The following is a 19,889-nucleotide window of genomic DNA, read 5'->3' as shown; positions in this document are numbered from 1 at the left end:
AGCAAATTGAATATAATTTTCTAGGCCTGAGGTAAAAGTAATTTGGGTTTTAAGATTTTATTTTATTGTGGTAAGAGCACCTACCATGAGATCTACCCTCCTAACAAATTTTTAAGTGTACAATATACTATTGTTGACTATAGGTACAGTGTTGTATAGCAAATCTCTAGAGTTTATTTAAAGTTTTTAATAGCAGCAATAGAGTAGACCTGTAGACAAAAGATGACCAAGTTTTAAATTAGAAGACAAAAGTCATAGGCTCAAACTTAAGGAAAATGGAAGACAATTTCTTCCATAATATTTTTCTAACTTGGTGATTTTAATGTTATTTCTAGTGGCATTAAGCATGTCCTTAAGGTTATATTATGTTAACTGGTTTACTGCTCTATGATTATTTTCTTTCTAAAGCAATTTTTAAAACAATCAATGAAAAATTAATTTTTCTATTGACTGCAAAAGTCTCAAAGCCTTAGGTAATAGGGAGCTTGGGTGTACAAGATGGAAATAATTTCTCATTCATCTAGATTGTATGAGTGCCTAGGAGTGTCTGTCTCATGAATTTTATGCCCGTTAAATTTGAACTGAAGAGAAGATATTGAAAAATGTAGTCCCATCAAACTCAAACACATTGCATGTGTGTGCATGCGTGTGTGCACACACATGCACACACTTTCATTGTTTTGAGAAATGTGGAGAATATTAAAGTGGTGAGTGTGAGGAAGGGTAGAAAGGACAGTCATAGTAATGACAATATCTTTTTGTGTACATATAAAAATTATATATATCTAAGCTCTACAACTTTGAGGTTTTCGTATATGTACACATTGTGAAAAGATCACCACAATCAGGTTAAATAACATATCCATCATCTCTACATTTAATGTGTGTGTATGTGTGTGTGTGTATGCCTGTGTGTGTTGAAAAGATTTATTTTAAGATCTATCCTCTTACCAAATTTCAAGTATACAATTCAGTGTTGTTAACTATGGTTACCATGCTGTACTTACCTCTCCAGTACTCATTTATCTTTTCATGATGGACACTTTGTACCCTTTGACCATCTCATTTCCCCTCGCCCCTCCACTGGCAACCATCATTCTATTCTCTGCTTCTGTGAGTCTCTTTTAGATTCCACATGTGAGTTCAAACAGAATTTGTCTTTCTGTGTCTGGATTATTTCACTCAGCATAATGCCCTCCAGTTACATTCTATTATATGTATATGCCATATTTTTTAGCCGTTTGTTCACTGATGGCCATTTAGTTGTTTCCATAGGTTGGCTATTGTGAATAATGTTGCAGTGAACATAGGAGTGCAAATACCTCTTCGTGATCTGCTTTTCATTTCCTTTTGATATATAGTCAGTAGTAGGTTTGCTGAATCATATGGTGGTTCTATTTTTAACTTAGTGGTGTTAAAATCTGAAACCTGCAAGGACATCAGGTATCCTACCTTGCTGGGTCACCATACACACCCCCTCCACACACAAACACACACACTGCTCAAGAGCCAACATTTGTTAACAGGCCATAATTAGAATGGGCTTCCTTACTCTACTGTCTATTCTTTCTCAGTATCTAACATTTGGTAGTCTAGGGGACATCTAGATGCTGTGATCATTTTTTGCTTTGCTTTCTAACTGCTATGGACCTTGTACTTATACTGAAAAATGAAATGATTGTCTTATAAATTTTGCTTCTGTTTCTTAGTGTATAAACATAAAGCTAAATAAAACACAGAACAGCACTTTGAATGGTACAATGTTTAGGAGCACTTGAATTCAGGGGAAATAATTTCCTCTTCATTTTTTTCTCATAGAATGAAAAACATGAAATCTTCCACATTGACGAGTTCAATTAAAATTTGCGATATTGTTCTTCCAACTTCAGAGCCATAACATGTTTCAAAAAGAAAGCACCCACGAATCAAAACAATTTTAACAGATATTAATTCATCAGCTTTTTAAAATTCATCAACTTTTAATCAATAATTTCTCATATGTATTGATAAATGCAAAAACAATAGATTAAAACTAAGTAGTGTGGAGTATAAATCAGGAGACATTCAGAGTAGGACTACCAAATCTATTTCACTTGAACAAAATAGCAAAAATTGAACACTATGCCTGGAAGAACACATAACAGGAATGTTCTGTTGAAAGCATCTTCTCAAACTTGGGAAACTATAGATATTATAATAGTCAGTGTCCTGGAAGGAAAGATAAGGCACACTCAAATTGGTTAATTTGAGGAGAGATTATTAAGGCATTATTTACAAAGGTTTGAGAAGAGTATAAAGGAACCATAAAGAATAGTTTGGCACCCCAGATTCAGTAACGGCAAAGGGGTTTCTACTCAGCTCTTTAAGTTAAAGGAAGGGATATACAGAGACAGACAGAGGGGTGGGGACGAGGTGGGGGTGAGAGAGAGAGAGAGAGAGAGAGAGAGAGAGATGTATGGACATTTATTTTTCTCTCTTTTTTTTTTTAGAGATTTAAATTTATTTATTTGACGCAGAGAGAGAGAGAGAGACAGTGGGGGAGGGAACACAAGCAGGGGGAATGAGAGAGGGAGAAGCAGGCTTCCCGCAGAGCAGGGAGCCCGATGTAGGATCCCAGGACCCTGGGATCATGACCTGAGCCAAAGGCAGATGCGTAATGACTGAGCCACCCACGTGCCCCAGAGATGTATGGATATTTAATCACGTTGATGACCATTTAGGTTGTTTCATGTCTGTGGTTATACTGAACATGCTTCTGAACATTCGTTCAGGTCTTTTTATGAATATACTCATTCATTCTACTGCACCTGACACAAAAATATAATTAACTTATCTTGGGATATACGTATGTTTAGATACTGACAAATTGTTTTCTAAAATGTCTTCACCAGTTTATACCTCCAACAGTAATATTTGCAAGTTCCAGATGTTCAAAAACTTTAGTGGCAGTTGATATTGTCTTTTTAAATTTGGATATTCTGGTTGGTGTACAATGACATTTTACTGCATTTAGTTTGCATTTACTGATAATGAGTTAGAGCACATTTTCATGTGTTTATTGACCATTTGTATATCCTCTTTTCTGAAGTAGTTGTTTATGCTTAAATGTTTAATTTTTTATCCCTTTCCCCACCCCCATTTTTTTTTAGATTGTTAGTATATCAAGATTCTTCAGAGGAACATTGTGCATGCATACATGCATGCACACGCACACACACACACACACACACACACACACACACACACGTATTTAGGAGATATGTGTTAAGGAGTTGACTCATATGATTATGGGGACTGGCAAGTCCAAAATCTGTAGGGCAGTGTAGTAGCCTCTAAATTTAGGCAGAATTTCTGTGTTACAATCTTGAACCAGAATTTTTCTCTAGGAAGTTTTCATTTATGCTTTTAAGACCTTCGATTAATCTGATGAGACCCACCCATATGATCAAAGATAATTAACTTAAAATTAACTGATTACACATTCCCCACTGTTATTCAGGGAGGTCCCATAAAGTAGCTATCCACTTTTGGGTGCTATCTCAGTGTCACACAGAACCATCTATAAACCAATTAACTGTAAAGATCTCCCCATGTAACCACAGGTGCAGGGGAGTAAACAGGAAGCAGTAGAGTAAGAGTTGGAACTAAGGCTCTTTTGGGTACTTCCTGCAGTCACTGGCTTGTGACTTCACTGTCTGCTTGAAACTGATCCTGTGTATGCCTCTTCCATTGGTTGATGGAGCACTACTGTGCATGCTGAACCTTTGCCTTCAGGGGTCAAATAATACTAGTTCATGTTGGGTGGCTCAGGTTGTATGATAAGTTGGTGGCCCATGATTAAGCATTCTGAATTGCTACTACAAAATCTGCATTCGATAGGGTTAGAGAAACTTGTTTCTCCAGAGAAATTGGCTCACATGACTATGAAGGCTGATAATCTGAAACTTGTAGGGCATATTGGCAGACTGGAAACTCAGGCAGAAGTTGATGTTGTAGTGTCAGAGCAGAATTTCTTCTCAGAGAACTTTTTTTCCCTTAAATCCTTTAACTGATTAGATGAGGCCCACCTAAGTTATTGAAAGTAATCTTTTACAAATGTAGGGATCCGAAGGGGTATGTGCACCCCAATGTTTATAGCAGCAATGTCCACAATAGCCAAACTGTGGAAAAAGCCAAGATGTCCATCGACAGATGAATGGATAAAGAAGATGTGGTATATATACACAATGGAATATTATGCAGCCATCAAAAGGAATGAGATCTTGCCATTTGCAACGACATGGATGGAACTGGAGGGTGTTATGCTGAGTGAAATAAGTCAATCAGAGAAAGACATGTATCATATGACCTCACTGATATGAGGAATTCTTAATCTCAGGAAACAAACTGAGTGTCGCTGGAGTGGTGGGGGGTGGGAGGGATGGGGTGGCTGGGTGATAGACATTGGGGAGGGTATGTGCTATGGTGAGCGCTGTGAATTGTGCAAGACTGTTGAATCACAGATCTGTACTTCTGAAACAAATAATGCAACATACGTTAAGAAAAAAGAAAAAGAAGAAGATAGGAGGGGAAGAATGAAGGGGAGTAAGTCGGAGGGGGAGACGAACCATGAGAAATGATGGACTCTGAAAAACAAACTGAGGGTTCTAGAGGGGAGGGGGGGTGGGGGGATGGGTTAGCCTGGTGATGGGTATTAAAGAGGGCACATTCTGCGTGGAGCATGGGTGTTATGCACAAACAATGAATCATGGAACACTACATCAAAAACTAATGATGTAATGTATGGTGATTAACATAACAATAAAAAATTAAAAAACAACAACAAAAAAGTAATCTTTACTTAAACTGATTCTAGAAGTTAACCATACATACAAAATACTTTTGCAGCAAAACTTAGATTTGTGCTTGATTAAATAATTGGGTACCTAGCCAGGTTGTTATATAAAACTTGCCATTGTAGTCTGGCAGTATATTTTTGATATATATAGGTATTCTTTATAAATTTATATAGCAGTCTTTTTTTCCTGATTAATGCTTTGCAACTATGTTCTATCAATGTCAGACTCATTATTCTTTTGTTTTACATATAGTACACTTTATGACCTGTTTTAAGATATTTTCCTATGCAAAGCTCATTATATTTTCCAATGCCTTCATATGCAAACTTTATTTTTTAATCATTCACATTTGAGTCTGTGACTCACGTCAAACATTTATTGTAACATCATTCCTTCCTCATTGAATTTAGTGGCTCCTGGTCATTAATCAGGTTACTGTCTATATGTCAGTCATTCCTGATTCTCTTTTCTATGGGTCTGTTTTTCTATACTTAGGCCAACACTGCACTGTTTATTATAGATAAGTCATAAGGAATATATCTCTGTGAACTTAAAATATGTATGTAATCAAGTACATAATCTAATTTTGGGATTTTTTTTTTTTTTTTTTTTTTTTTTTTTGCCCTGAGATCACTCCTCATACTAATTTCTGTGTCAGGCAGTAACCTGCCGAGGTGTAGATGGCAGAATCAAATTGGGGAATTCATAGAGCATTGGGTTTTGTACACATTGTTGGCAGAGTATAGGGAAACCTCAAGAGCAAATGTGGTATCTGGGACTATTAACAGTAGGACTTTTTTTTAACCATCTTTAGGCCTGAAGGAGCAAGAGTAGGAAACAATTATTGGAACACGGAACAAAAGAAAGTTCCGTAAGAAGGTTGCTTAGCAGAAACCAGGATACGATGTAGTCAGCACATGGTGACATTGCAGATAAGAAGCAGGGAAAGAATTCAAACTCACTCTCCTTTCTCATCTCCTGCAGGTTCCTTTCACTGAACAAACATAACAAGGAACACAGAAGGCATGTATTTACACAGTCCCTAGTGGGCTGCTTTGTGGAGCCAGAACAGGTTTATATAAGTGTACAGAGGGGACTTGATGGGAAAAATGGGAGTTATCCAGCACAAAAATGATGTAAGAGGTCTGCAATAATTTATCCTCAACACCAAAATAAGAATAAATGTTAGTCCAGGGAAGCATCACACATTTGACCTAAGTTTAAACTTCCTCTAAGTTTTAGTTTAAAAACTTGGTAATTCCAGTACCTAACCGATCATGAAGAGGAAGGATTTTAGTATGGCTTATGCTAATTAGTTCAAAGGAAGCCGAATGATTTCATTTATTGAGTCCCACCACTAAAGCCTTAGTCCACGCTCTCCTTATTTCCTGTAAGTAATAGGCACACAAGAATTAAAATGAAACAGAACTTAGCACTAAATAAGAAAAGAAGGGAAGAATGTAGAATATCTGGCTGATCAAAGCAGGCATATAATAATGGAGAACTTATAACCATTAATGGCAAGACTGCTTCAGTCCCCACTTCCCGGGGAAAAAACTAGCACAATCTAAAGATGTCTTTATTTAAGAAATTGACCTACTTTCCCAGGTGTGTTTACTGTCAAGAACCGGAGTGGCACTGAGATATATACTAAAGCATGCTCTTTGTGTTGTATTTGTAACTTTTTTTAACAGAAGTAAACTTTACCAGTTTTGTATCCATGTGCAAGAGATGCCACCTTCTACAGAGCCACTTAAGGATTGATTTGAAGTTGGGGAGTGAAATGGAAACTCTAACTACACTTTTATAATCACTCAATCACTCAAAACAGTACAATGAAGAAAGTGAAAAACAAAAGCTGAAGTTGTATTGTAGGTCAGTACTGTTCAAAGTATTATTCATAAATTATTGCTGGTCCACAAATGGTTTGTTATTGCGAGGGCATAAGCATAGAAATTGGGAGTAATCATTTGGAAACTTCTGTAGCAATTTGACAGTTGCATGTGGCAAGATATTTTTGCTAGATACCAGTAGTAAGATCATGCTTTAATTTGTAATGGCTAAAGGTCAGTTTGATAACTGTAACTCAAAAGTATATAAAATCTGGTATTCATTTCTTTCATGGAAAGCTACTTTAAACTTAATTATGGTTATGTATATATATATATATATATATATATATATATATATATATATAAGAAAAGTTGCTGCAACTGGATGGAAATGTTAGGTAGAAGCTAGACAGGAACAGTGGAAGGAATGCCCCACAGGCAGATCGGATGTCCTTGAAGGGAAATGAGAGACAGGAGCTGGAGGCGGGGTTAGTGATAAGTAAGCTACCCATTAAAAGCCGGCTGGAACAACATCCTGACCTTGTGACTTCCAAGATCTTGGGATTGACAGATCTAGAGCCACAGGTGCAGAACAAAGCTCTCCTCCTCTACCTCCGCTCCAGTGTAACACCTACGCTTATTATAATTCATTTGCGTTGCAGGTACAGCACCGCCCAATGGAGGAAGGCTGATTCGGGTGCAAACCTGGTAGGGTCAAATACTCCCCCTCCCAACCTGTGGGAGGAGATTTCCAAATGATTGGAAGCAGCCTCCTTTAGACACCACCACACAGTTCCTCCCAGCCCAGAGAGACCCAATAATATCCAGTCAGAAAACCACCTAGGGCTGGTTCCACTTTGGGAACCTGCCTGTTCTCCCACCTTGAGAGTGTACTTTCGCTTTAATAAACTGCTTTGTGCTTGCTACTTTCCTTCTGGCGGTCTTTATTTCAGAGCAGATCCCCACGTATATTTTCTTGTAGGGAATCGAAAGACCGAGACCTTCATTCATGCAACACACTCTCATACCCCTAACAGAAACATTATTGAAGCTGGATGGAAGATTAAAGATGAATTTTGAAAATATGGCAACACTTGCCTCATTTTGCGTTACAGTTAAAAAATGAACAATTACAAAGTGTTTATAAAGTGTTAATACTTCCTTCTTCTCATATTTGTCCTGAATATATTTACTGTGATGTGATTTTCTCTCTTGCATCTAATAAAAATAGAATTTGCATTTTATGTCTTTGTAATTTGTACTTTATTTTTCTAGTGTTTATATTTATTGAATTTTACAAAATTATTTTTCCACATTGAATTGGGGAGGGGTTGACTAATCCTTCACCACAGATAGTTGGGGAAGTACTGAGTTTGGTGAAAATTCCAGAAGTGAAATAGAATATTTAAAAATAGTATGGTATGGTATGTATGTATGTATGTATGTATGTATTTGTTTTTAAAAGATTTTATTTTACTTTTATTTTGAGAGAGAGAGAGCATGAGCATGGGGTGGGGACAGGGAGAGAGAGAAGTAGACCTCCCTCTGAGAAGGGAACACAGGGAGCTCGGAGAGGGGCGTCATCCCAGGACCCTGAAATCATGACCTGAGGCAAGGCAGATGCTTAACTGACTGAGCCACACAGGTGCCCCCAAAATTGTATGGTATTTAAAGGAATGTAAGGAGGTAGAATCTTAATCAGTGAATTAGTCAATATTCGACTAACAAAAAGAAGGAAAAGTAAAATATGAAGCCCAAGTTTTGAATTGCTGTAATTAATAGTGGGACAACTCAATTTGCTGGGAAATTCAGGAGGAGATGCAAGTTTGGAGAAGGGATTAGGAGCTAGTTAAGGTGGTTTATAAAACAATTTCAATAAAAAATTGTAATAGATCTCTATATTAATATTATAGTTAAAATTTCTCTAATAACTAAAAAAATTATGGTGTCATTTTCTCCCCTGGATTTGTATGGCACGGGCTCGTAAAATGTCATTTGGTCTCCCGTGTTTCCTAGTTATTAGTGGAATCCTTCTTTCTGTTTGTCATACTTCTCTGCCTTCCAGCAGTTCTGTATATACCTTTAAAGATTTAGCCTGAAAACGAATTTGAATGGCATTGCATTTAGAATCATTATTATCCTGAGATAACAAAAGCTTTGTTTGGGGATCAAAGTTTTTTTCATGAAGATAGATTTCCACCAACATGACAATCAGTTTGCAAGTATGTGTGCCATGTGTCTGAACTCCACCAGTGGAGAAGCTTTATCTCCATTGTGATACTTGATGCATTATGTGTATTTTGAATTATCTTTATTTCTCAAATGAATTTGGTTTGGTGAAATAACAAACTAAAGGCAAATAAACATAGCTATTACCATATTTAAGGAATGAAATACATTAGGCTATTGGATTTTGCAGGGTTCTTTCTGATACCTTTGGCTAAGTACATCATATAATATCTCTTTGGTTATTTATTAAAATCTCATGATACCTTATTACTGTCATCTGTAACATTGTTCAGATATCTATTTTGCCTTTATTTGCGTGATTATTTTATATGTATCTGTCTTCCCACCATACTGCATTACCCCATCTTTATTCATTTTAGTACCTAGCATATTGCCTGACCAACATTAGGGGGTAAATATTTAGTATATGAATAAATGAATGATGGACTTTATTAAACATACAGTCTGATGTTCAGAACAATATGCTTATTAATTAGCTAGCTCCATTTGCTTGTTTGTTGGTATCCATCTGTCTACAATTACTAAAATGGAGGAAGTGAAGTGCTGGCTGTTATTGTCTTTAGGCACTGCTGTTCAATGATCCTGTTATTAATAGAAAATTCATTTTCTTCTTATGCAAACATGAGATAGAAGTCTTAGAAGAAAATGCACTTTGAATTGTGTTTTTTTTCCCCCATTCCAAAGTGATTTAAAATACAGTAGAGGCTCTTTCTCATACCAAGAAATACTCTCTGACCTACTACCCTATTCCAATAATTCCAGTAGACCACATTACTGGAGTTTAATTTAAAATTGCATAATACAATATTGACCTTAACATGATTCATAACCGATATCCCATTTATATCAAATTTGTACATAAAGTATATATAAATTTAACATTTACATTGAAAACACATGATGATATTATGATCAGTTTACCATTCAACATTTTATATTTGGGAAATATAAAATTTGATATATTGGTATACAAAATCTAATCCTGGTAAGGATCATGAAGACTAAATGATTTTCTAAAAAACAGAGAAAAAGAAAACTGTAGCACATAAAGAGACAATATTTTAGGGTCAATATGAGAAATGATGTTACTGAAATGAAGTTATAGGGGTTGAAAGAACATCTTCCTCCATTTCTTAATCTAAACTTGCAGAAAGTAAACATTGTCACTAAGTTCATTAGAATTTATTAGGTTCCCAAGTGGGATTTATATTCCACTATATATTAGTTATAGTTATAGAAAATACATTTTCTAACACTGTATATTTAAAGCTGAAGTAAAAAATTTCAGTAAATGTTCCAATGCACTGCTCCTCAGGTTTGGAGTTCAACAAATTCTGGAAATGCTTCAACCTTGTGACCCATTTCCAGAGATGCCCTCTCCCTTGCTTCCCATCCCTCTTACAAAGCAATTGCACAAATCCAAGGAAAGTTTAATATTGATGTAAGTAGGGAAATAATAAATTAATGTATTCTATTTATTTGCTCTCCTACCCCCAAATTATGTTGTATTCAGCACCTGGTCTCTAATATACTTCTAATGTATTCTATTTATTTGCTCTCCTACCCCCAAATTATGTTGTATTCAGCACCTGGTCTCTAATATACTTATCGGTATCACCAAGGAGATTGCAGAAATAAAATTTTATGGTTTTAGAGTAAGTTTGGGAAACACAAATCAAAGTTTTTCCTCTATTTCGAGGCAACTCCTCATTAACTGTTAAATCCTAGATAAGAGGTTGGATTAAAACAAAAGATAATATAATAGGGCGCCTGCTGTGGCCCAGTCGGTTAATCGTCTGCCTTAGGCTGACGTCATGATCCCGGGGTCCTGGGATCAAGCCCCACATCAGGCTCCCTGCTCAGCAGGGAACTTGCTTCTCCCTCTGCCTCTGCCTTTCTCTCTCTCTCTGTCTATCATGAATAAATAAATAAAATAAAATCTTTCAAAAATGATAATAAAACAAAAGATAATACATAAAAGAAATTCTGCCCCATTCGAATCAAGAAGAGGACGGGAAAAAGAGAGTGAAGAAGTAGAGGCATTCAACTTCTTAATCTTAAATATTAATTAATAAAGATATAATGTCTAAAGTAGATGTGACAAGACACAGAGAGAGTTAAACTTCTAAGATTCACTAATAGAAAACAAGAGTATGATAAAACATATAACATGAGTGTCTGGGGGAGGAGACAGCAATAAGTAGGTAAGTTTAGATCTAGGTCTGCCATAGCGGATTCTTAGTAAGTACCTCTTGAAATCCACAGATATTATTTGGAAATAGAAGTGATCTCAAAGACAAATTGCAAAATGCATCGTGGTGGGACATCATTAAGAATGGTGTTTGCCTTCTTAGCCTTCCATAAGAATTTAACAATAATTTGAAAATGTAAATACTTAACTTGTATAAATCACCTTTTATTCACTCTTTTTTTATTCACTCCGCTAAAGTAATAATAATAATACTGATTCAGATCATGAAATAACAGATAATAAGTATATAACTTATTAGCATATATGTATATATTAACATATACACATATTTTTATATATATGTTTATTTGTATACATAAGCATATATATCCATGTCATTCAAATACTAAATTATTTGAATCTACCATTCAGAAATTTTATGGATTTGGAATTGTCTTTAGAAATTTTATGCTTAATAGAGAATAACCTCTTTTTTCTATGGGTAAGGCGGAAGAGGCTTTGTTAAATAATTTTACTCTATATAGCAATGGCATAAAAATTAGAAGGAAAAAATAACACTTGGACTATGTGGTGGTTACTACAGTACCTCTGAAAAGTCTGGAGATATGCAAACGATATATTTTGGACTAGAACGGGTTTTTTGTTTGTTTTTTAGGTTTTTTTGTTAGGTTATTTTAACTTCCAAGCCCATTGACACCTAGGACCTTAAGCAATCACTGTCATCTTTAAAGGCAAGATGGTTAGTGTTTCATTGTTTCAGATTACCTCATGACCTCTATTTAAGTCTGTTGACCATGGCTACATAGTGGTTTGGGGTGGGGAGAAGGATCAATGAATTACTCTAAGATTCAGAGAAATTCTCCAAAAGTACCATGTTCAGGCACATAGAAAATTTGCATATACTGGAAGGGTCAATACCATGTATTGCAGAGAAATAATACTATTAATGTAGACCTCTACATTAAGGCTACTTAGGATTAAATATCTTAAATCCTGGTATCTTTATAAAACTGACTCATAGGAGGAGTTCGTGTGAGGAATTGATACATAAAATCCATACAATATCACTAGTGGTCTGGGGACATGTGTTTTAATAAAGGAATTATTAACATGCCTAACAAGAGAATAGGTAAAATGAACATTTCAGGCATACTACTGTTTGCATTGGAGTGATTAAGAACTATGAATAAATATTGGACTATGTTGCAACTATGAAAAATCATTTGAAATCTGACTGTTGAATAATGTATTAAAAAGGAAAGAAGGTAAACTTAGAAAACTGTCAGGATATAATTGTCTTCAGATTTAAGATGCAAGTATATACTTGAGAGGTTCAAAGTGAGGTAGGTGTGGTCCCACCTGTTAAAGGCAGACAGCTCTTCTCTACCCTTCCCTACCTATCGAACAAGTCAAATAATCAGAATAGAGAGTCAGATATACTCCTAAGACCCAGTTAATGTTTTATTTTTTATTTTTTATTTTTTTAAAAGATTTTATTTATTTATTTGAGAGAGAGAGAGAGCACATGAGAGGGGGGAGGGTCAGAGGAGAAGCAGACTCCCCGCCGAGCAGGGAGCCCGATGCGGGACTCAATCCCGGGACTCCAGGATCATGACCTGAGCCGAAGGCAGTCACCCAACCGACTGAGCCACCCAGGCGCCCCCAGTTAATGTTTTAGATTGGATACCATGTCCTGTACTTTGCTTCCCTTAAAGCAGCCAAACACAGTGTTAACACACTGGCAACCTATGTAGGCATTCAACTGTTTTCAAACATCAGGGATCCAAGAAATTTCTATGTTAAGAAGATCAAAATGAGGAAAGAGGAGAGTGATAAAATGCTACCAGTTTTCCATGTTTTCTCTCCTTTTCCCCACTACTTTTCCCCAGTTTCTGCCTAAAAATAGCTTCAAAGGATCAAAAAAAAAATTCATACATACAGAAGAAGAATAAAAGTGTTGATGTGTGTGTTTATATATGTGTTTCTTTTTGGAAAATTGAGTGGGGGGAAAAGGCTATAGGCATAAAATTACTTTTTAAGAATCACAGTTAAATACTGAATAACATTGTATAAATTCCCTATTCTGTGCCAAAAAAAAAAAAAGACAACAATGGATAAAGCTGATGGGACCAAAATTATTAATGTGAAATGTTACCCAGTTTCACCCGGCAGGCTAATTCTTGTAATTAACATCCCAGGGCAATATATAAAATACCCCAAACAAAGACAATGTATTTTTGTTTACTCTTTTTTAAAAATGAAATATAAAATACATTTTTATTACCGAAAAATCAAAGTACTGAATTAAAAAATATACTTTTATGATATAAAGAATCCTTAATTATATATAAAATGAGTAACTTGTTATCTTAATCGTTTGTTTGGAAAATATCAACAAAACTCAAATTGCTAATTTGTTATTAATTAAATAATAATATCTTAAATCTAGATATGATTCTTTTTCAGTTGTTTAAATTACCATTCTCCTTTCCTCTTTTTATTTCTTTTTTTTTTTTCTTACCAGAGAAACTAGTACTCAATAAATCTTATCCTGACTTACAATGAAATAGAAGTATGGAGAGCTTCTTGGTTTGATATGGACAAGGTTAGGAGGGTAGTAAATTACTATTCTTTCAGCTCTCTTTTCTTCTCCACCAATAGGCACTTCTGGATGTGAAGGTTTGGGTATAACTCTGGGAGGTAAAACAGAAAGAAAGAAGTTTTTGAATTAGTGATCTAGTTAAAATTGTTATCTTTTTACATAAGGAAATTTAGGCAAAGAAGGACTAACTATCTTTCCTTTGGCTATGGATATTAGATTTTAGAACTACACTAAGGTATTAAAAGATTGATTGCAATCATTTTCTTAGAACTTTCTGCAGTGAAAGTCTGAAGGGAAAATGATGTACTAGTAGTAATAACAGTGTGCTGAACAATAGACTATAGATTTGTGCTTTTTAATCCACTGAATATGCTTTTAGCCCTCACATTGAAGGCAAATCAATTTAAATTTTGTAATGGGTGGAGTACAATTATCAACATTTTCCTCTTATCCGCTGCTTTTTAATATGACTACACATAATGATTTAAAATTATATTCACTCAATCTATATTCATGCAACCTCTAGAGTTTTACTGGAAGCAAGGCAGTAATAACACAACTGACTTGAATTACTAACATGCATCAATATGAGAAAAATTAATCTAAAGAAGTACTGGAGAAACGATATCAAATATATGTTCTATCAAATGCAAGTTAGCTAATTACACTATTACTTGAACATGTTTCATCCAGTATCTTGATCATTTTAAAAATCTATAATAAAAATGTTTTTCAAAATGGCACTAGCCAATCTTATTAAATCATTAATTGAACAAGTGTTGTCTTTTCTATTTTAGTTATATTGTATCAACAGATATGCCTCATAATTAACTTGTTAGAAGATTAAATATAAGTATATTAAGAAGTGAGTATAAGTGGTTAGCAATTTATTCTTCTACACACTTATTTAGGGGTATTTTTTTCAGCAAGATGTAAAGATGAATCAGGCTCTTAGTAATTTACTCAGGAGGGGTGCCCAATCTCCTCTGGGGGACGAGAGAAAGACCTGTACAAAAATAACTATCATACCAGGGAGAATTTGAGAAATGTCTTACAAGAAGTGTGAGCTAAACCTACACAGACTCAAGGATAGGATCATTATCTCTGCCTTTGGGATGAGGGAAGGTATCACAAAGAGACAGCTTTTTGATTAGAGCTTAAGAGGTAGATGCAGAACTGGTTAAGGACTAGTCAGAAGAGAAAACTTTCATTATGGTTGTTTCAGGTTATCTGAGGTCAATATAAAGCTAAAATTAATTTCATGAGTCCTAATATCCATTTTCTTTCTTCTTGTTAATAGAAAAGTGAACAACTAAAAGCCTGGAAGGGAGTGAAGCCATAACTTAATCTAATCATTTTTAAATGAGTAAATTCAGTTTCAAATGTTCAAGTGTCTTTCCCAAGCCATGTAATTATAGTGGCTATGTTATTCATTTAAGTAGCTGAATAATAAAATTGAATTATTAGTATTGAATATATTTATTCAATTATGTATTTTTCTCCTGTAGAACTTAAAATCTAATAAAAAGTCAGAAACAGGTGTAGAAGATATGATTGAATTGAGCACCATGTATTCATGTATTTATGATCTGTAGAAATTATATATATATTTAACTCCAGTTTTTTGCATGGGCTCCTTGAAATCCTCTTTGGCTTAAATATTGGTTCTGATTAATGCTTACCCAGGGAAGTCTTCCGTAACCTTCCCCCCCTCAAATTCCTCTAGTGACAGAGCCCTTCCTATGTTCCCTTTCCAGCCAGCACTTACCTTCGCCAATTCTCTGTAACTCAGCATTCTGAATCTGCTTGACTACTATCTTCCTCTTTTTAGTCTCTAAGCTTCTTGATGGCTGACTCTGACCTTTATTTGATGTTACCTCAAAACCCAGAAAGATACTAATACATAATACGCAATCAACATTCTACTGCATACAAAATTGCAAAGTTATATACTGACTTATATTGCTTTTTCATTATCTGTAGTGCATGTTTTTAATCTCATAAACCAGGTTATTTGCTATCAAAGAAGGGCTATATTTCATATCCAGAACCACAGCAGTATTACTGCTGCATACATTCAAAACATGCCTATTGATTAATATAATTCATGTGTATTTTTTTCTATTTTTTTTACTTTATTATGTTTATTTTTAAAACTAAAATAAAGTAAGCATTATGAAATATATGATTTCATATGCACTCCATTCACATTATATTCAATTAATAATATATATTGAATTATAGTGACTATGTTATTCATATAAGTAGTTGGATAATAAGATTGAATTATTAGTATTGAATATATTTATTCAATTATGTATTTTTCTCCTGTAGAACTTAAAATCTAATAAAAAAGCCTAATCTTACTATCTCATGTTAAACTGACTAATTGCAGGTGGCTCAGTCATTAAGCATCTGCCTTGGGCTCAGGTCATGATCCCGGGGTCCTGGAATCGAGCCCCGCATCAGGCTCCCTGCTCAGTGGGGAGTCTGCTTCTCCCTCTCCCACTCCCCCTGCTTGTGTTCCCTCTCTCGCTGTGTCTCTCTCTGTCAAATAAATAAATAAAATAAAAAAAAATTAAGTCCTGGGATATAATGCACAGCATGGTGACTATAGTTAATAATACTGTATTATATATTTGGAATTTGCTAGGACAGTACATCTCAAAAGTTTTCATTACAAGAAAAAATATGTAACTATGTATGGTGATGAATGTTAACTAGAATTATTGTGGTGATCATTCTTCAATATATACAAATGTCAAATCAGTATGTTATACACCAGAAACTAATATGTCAGTTATATCTCAGTAAAAAATATTGTTAAACACAAAGTATAAACGACAAAAATGATACATTTGCAAGTGAGTTAAATTTCTACCTTGTAGTATCTAGCATTGAGAAAACTGATTAGTATCAGAATTTCGTAGGTTTCATGCTGAACCACAAATATACCTGGTATGTTTCTCTTACTAAAGTTCTTCAGACCAAGTGGGACACTAGTTTGCAGAGTACAGCTCCATATTTACTATGGAAAAATTTGATTACATGAAGGACTATCATAGTCATTAAACACATATTTATAAATTTTGTTACAAATAATCAATATAGGGTGCCTGGGTGGCTCAGTCGTTAAGCATCTGCCTTCGGCTCAGGTCATGATCCCAGGGTCCTGGGTTTGAGTCCCACATCGGGCTCCCTGTTCCGTGGGAAGCCTGCTTCTCCCTCTCCCACTCCCCCTGCTTGTGTTCCTGCTCTCGCTGTCTCTCTCTCTGTCAAATAAATAAATAAAATCTTTAAAAAAAAAACCAAATAATCAATATAATAATTAGTATTTGCTACATGCCTGTTTTGTTCCGTACGTATTTGCCATTTGTCATCACTAGAAATATTGTTAAACAGGTATTTTATTATTGATGATTTAGTATTTATGTTTTTGAAATATGAAATATTACTTATTTATATTTTATCAACTCAACCTCATAAACATCATCCAAGTTCCTGTAACACATGTAAATTAAAATTTTAACAACACAACCAACATAATCATACAATAAAGCATTGTAACAGATCTAAGATCTACTTGAGAAAAGAAGGTGGGGTAAGGTGGGCCAAAGGCTAAGTCTTTCCCTTATGAAGTTTTTGCTTTTAAAAGGCAAGAATCTTTCAGGGGAATTCTGTGTGAACTAACTTGCTACACTGTATCATAGAGTCTTCTATAGATGCCAGGGAATAGAAAGATGAGTATTTTTAGATGTAAAAATTACAGCCATAAGCAAATCCATGGCTTTATTAGCACAGAATAAGGGGGAATGGGTCCTGGCATGCAAATAGCAGCATTTAGTACTCTGAACTTTAATTTTGTGTTGAATTTACAGACATTTCTATGAATTTTTGTAGTCAATGAAAGTAAATTAGGTTAGAACTTTCATATACAGTAAGGAAGGGACTCATTTACTAATACAGTGTTCTATAACATCTAAAGCTGAATTGTGATTTGCATAATAACCTATAAATAACAGTGGCCTACGTCCAATGGTTCAATCCTTAATATTCATCTTGTTGCCTCTAAAATAAAGCCGTCACACAGTTGATTTTATCATGCTACCAATAGAGCATGGAAGAAATAACTCTCATTAATCCTCACCTATTTTAAAGTAAACTGAGAAAACATCATACAATTATTTGGATTATATTGTACTGTAATTTATTTCATTATTCTTTTTTTAGATTTTATTTATTTGAGAGAGAGAGAGCAAGAGAGAGATTGAGAGAACAAGTAGGGGGAGGGGCAGGGGGAGAAGCAGACTCCCTGCGGAGCAGGGAGCCCAATATGCCACTCATCCCAGGACCCTGGGATCAATACCTGAGCCGGAGGCAGACGCTTAACTGACTGAGCCGCCCAAGCACCCTTTATTTTATTATTCTAAATGATTTTGAAAGAAAACATTATATGTTACTTTCAATTTGAATCAGTAGAAACCCCTCAAATATGGGTGTGTGTGCACACACATATAAAACTAGAATTAGTATTTTATAACCATCAGTATCATGTGAAATAGTGAATTAATAATATATATGATAAATGTTCTGTTTTAAAGGGAAATATTAATTTCAGACTATTTTTTCCTAATAATTTTCTTATATTAAGCAGGGAATTTAATATGAGGGGAAAATTTTAAGAGAATTCATAATAGTTTGGGAAAGTGATGAAAATTCTTTTTAAGTATTCTTCTTTAGATGTATAAAGAAGACCTTAAAATTTATTGGAAGAAGGTATAATATCTTATATCTGACCTAAGGAAGGCAAAAATAGGACCATGTTACGAAAATTAGATGTGTCTAACAGACTGCATTTCAGGGTATGGAGGAATGGTGTATTTAGGGTCAAGGCAGTGTGTTGGAAAGTGTGACACCAGGCAGTTGGAAGGTCTTGATGTTAGCTGTTAGTGGTTACTTTGTTCAGCTAGAGGTGATGCAGAGATGAAGGCCAGTAGACCGTTAAGTAGCTCCAAGCAACAATAGGAGTATCTTAATCACATTTTCTTGGTAGAAATGGAGTCATACATCTGAAAAAGAGGAGGTAGAAAGAAAAAAACCAACTGCCCAAAGAACTCTAGTCCTAATCACATTTTCCACACATACTCTCAATGACCAGATGCACTTAGGGCTTTGCTAAATAAAAGTACACATCCACAGCAGAGTTAGAAGCAAGGAGGATTGAATGCTGAGTCTCCTAGGTACCTAATCAGACAAGTTGTATTTCCTTGGTATCCTTATCCTTCAGACATGTAGAGGAATAATCTATTGGCAAAACAGCATGAAGTAGGAGTACGGGCATGGCACACAGGAATTTCTATTTTTCCCAAATATGTTCATAGTAATGATGAATAAATGTATATCCTTCTCACGGTGAGGTTTTTGATCTCTCAGGAGAATTGCACTTGTTTTTTAGGACATATTTTTAACTTTTTTCCTCAAAAGAGAGTTATTGTACTATCACTGCTGAAAATTCTAAAAACAGATTTTGTGCGCAGTGCCTTTGAACTTGCTGATCATTCTTACTAGCAGGTACTACCTCATGTAGATAATTTGCTCCCTCTCATCCTCCCAGGCTTTATTCAATTGTCACTTTCATTGTGACATATTCCCTGGCCACTCAAATTGCAGCCATCCCCAAAACCTTTGTTCCTGTTTTGTTTCTCTTAAAGTTCTCACCACTATTTAGGATACAATGTGTTTTCTTTATACATCTTACTTACAGATTGACTTCCATCGCAAGATTGGAAACTCCATTCAGAAATTTCCTTTTTAAAAAAATGTGTTATTGTTGTTCTCGATCAGATCCCCAACATCTAATATAGTGCCTGGTGTAGAAAGTGCTCATTAAATATTCATTGAATGAATAAGTGAACCATGAAGGGATAAATAATCGTGATGGTATTGTGTAAGTAGTGAAGAATAGCACTTTCATGAACTAACACTATCTCCTAATGAAAAACAAACAAAACTAAAAGCATGCTTAACAAAACCATACTAAAAACATTTCTTGATTTCAAGCCATTCCGACTTGGAGGGTGAGAGTTAACTTGTATATGCTTAAAGAAAATGAAACTATTTTGACACTATGAAAGTTTTTTTCTTCTTACATGCAA

This window comes from Eumetopias jubatus, unplaced genomic scaffold (genome assembly GCF_037043125.1).
Source record: "Eumetopias jubatus isolate StellerSeaLion01/CBP00866 unplaced genomic scaffold, mEumJub1_p1.0 scaffold_12, whole genome shotgun sequence".
Lineage (NCBI taxonomy): Eukaryota > Metazoa > Chordata > Mammalia > Carnivora > Otariidae > Eumetopias > Eumetopias jubatus.
This window is presented reverse-complemented; position numbering follows the sequence as displayed.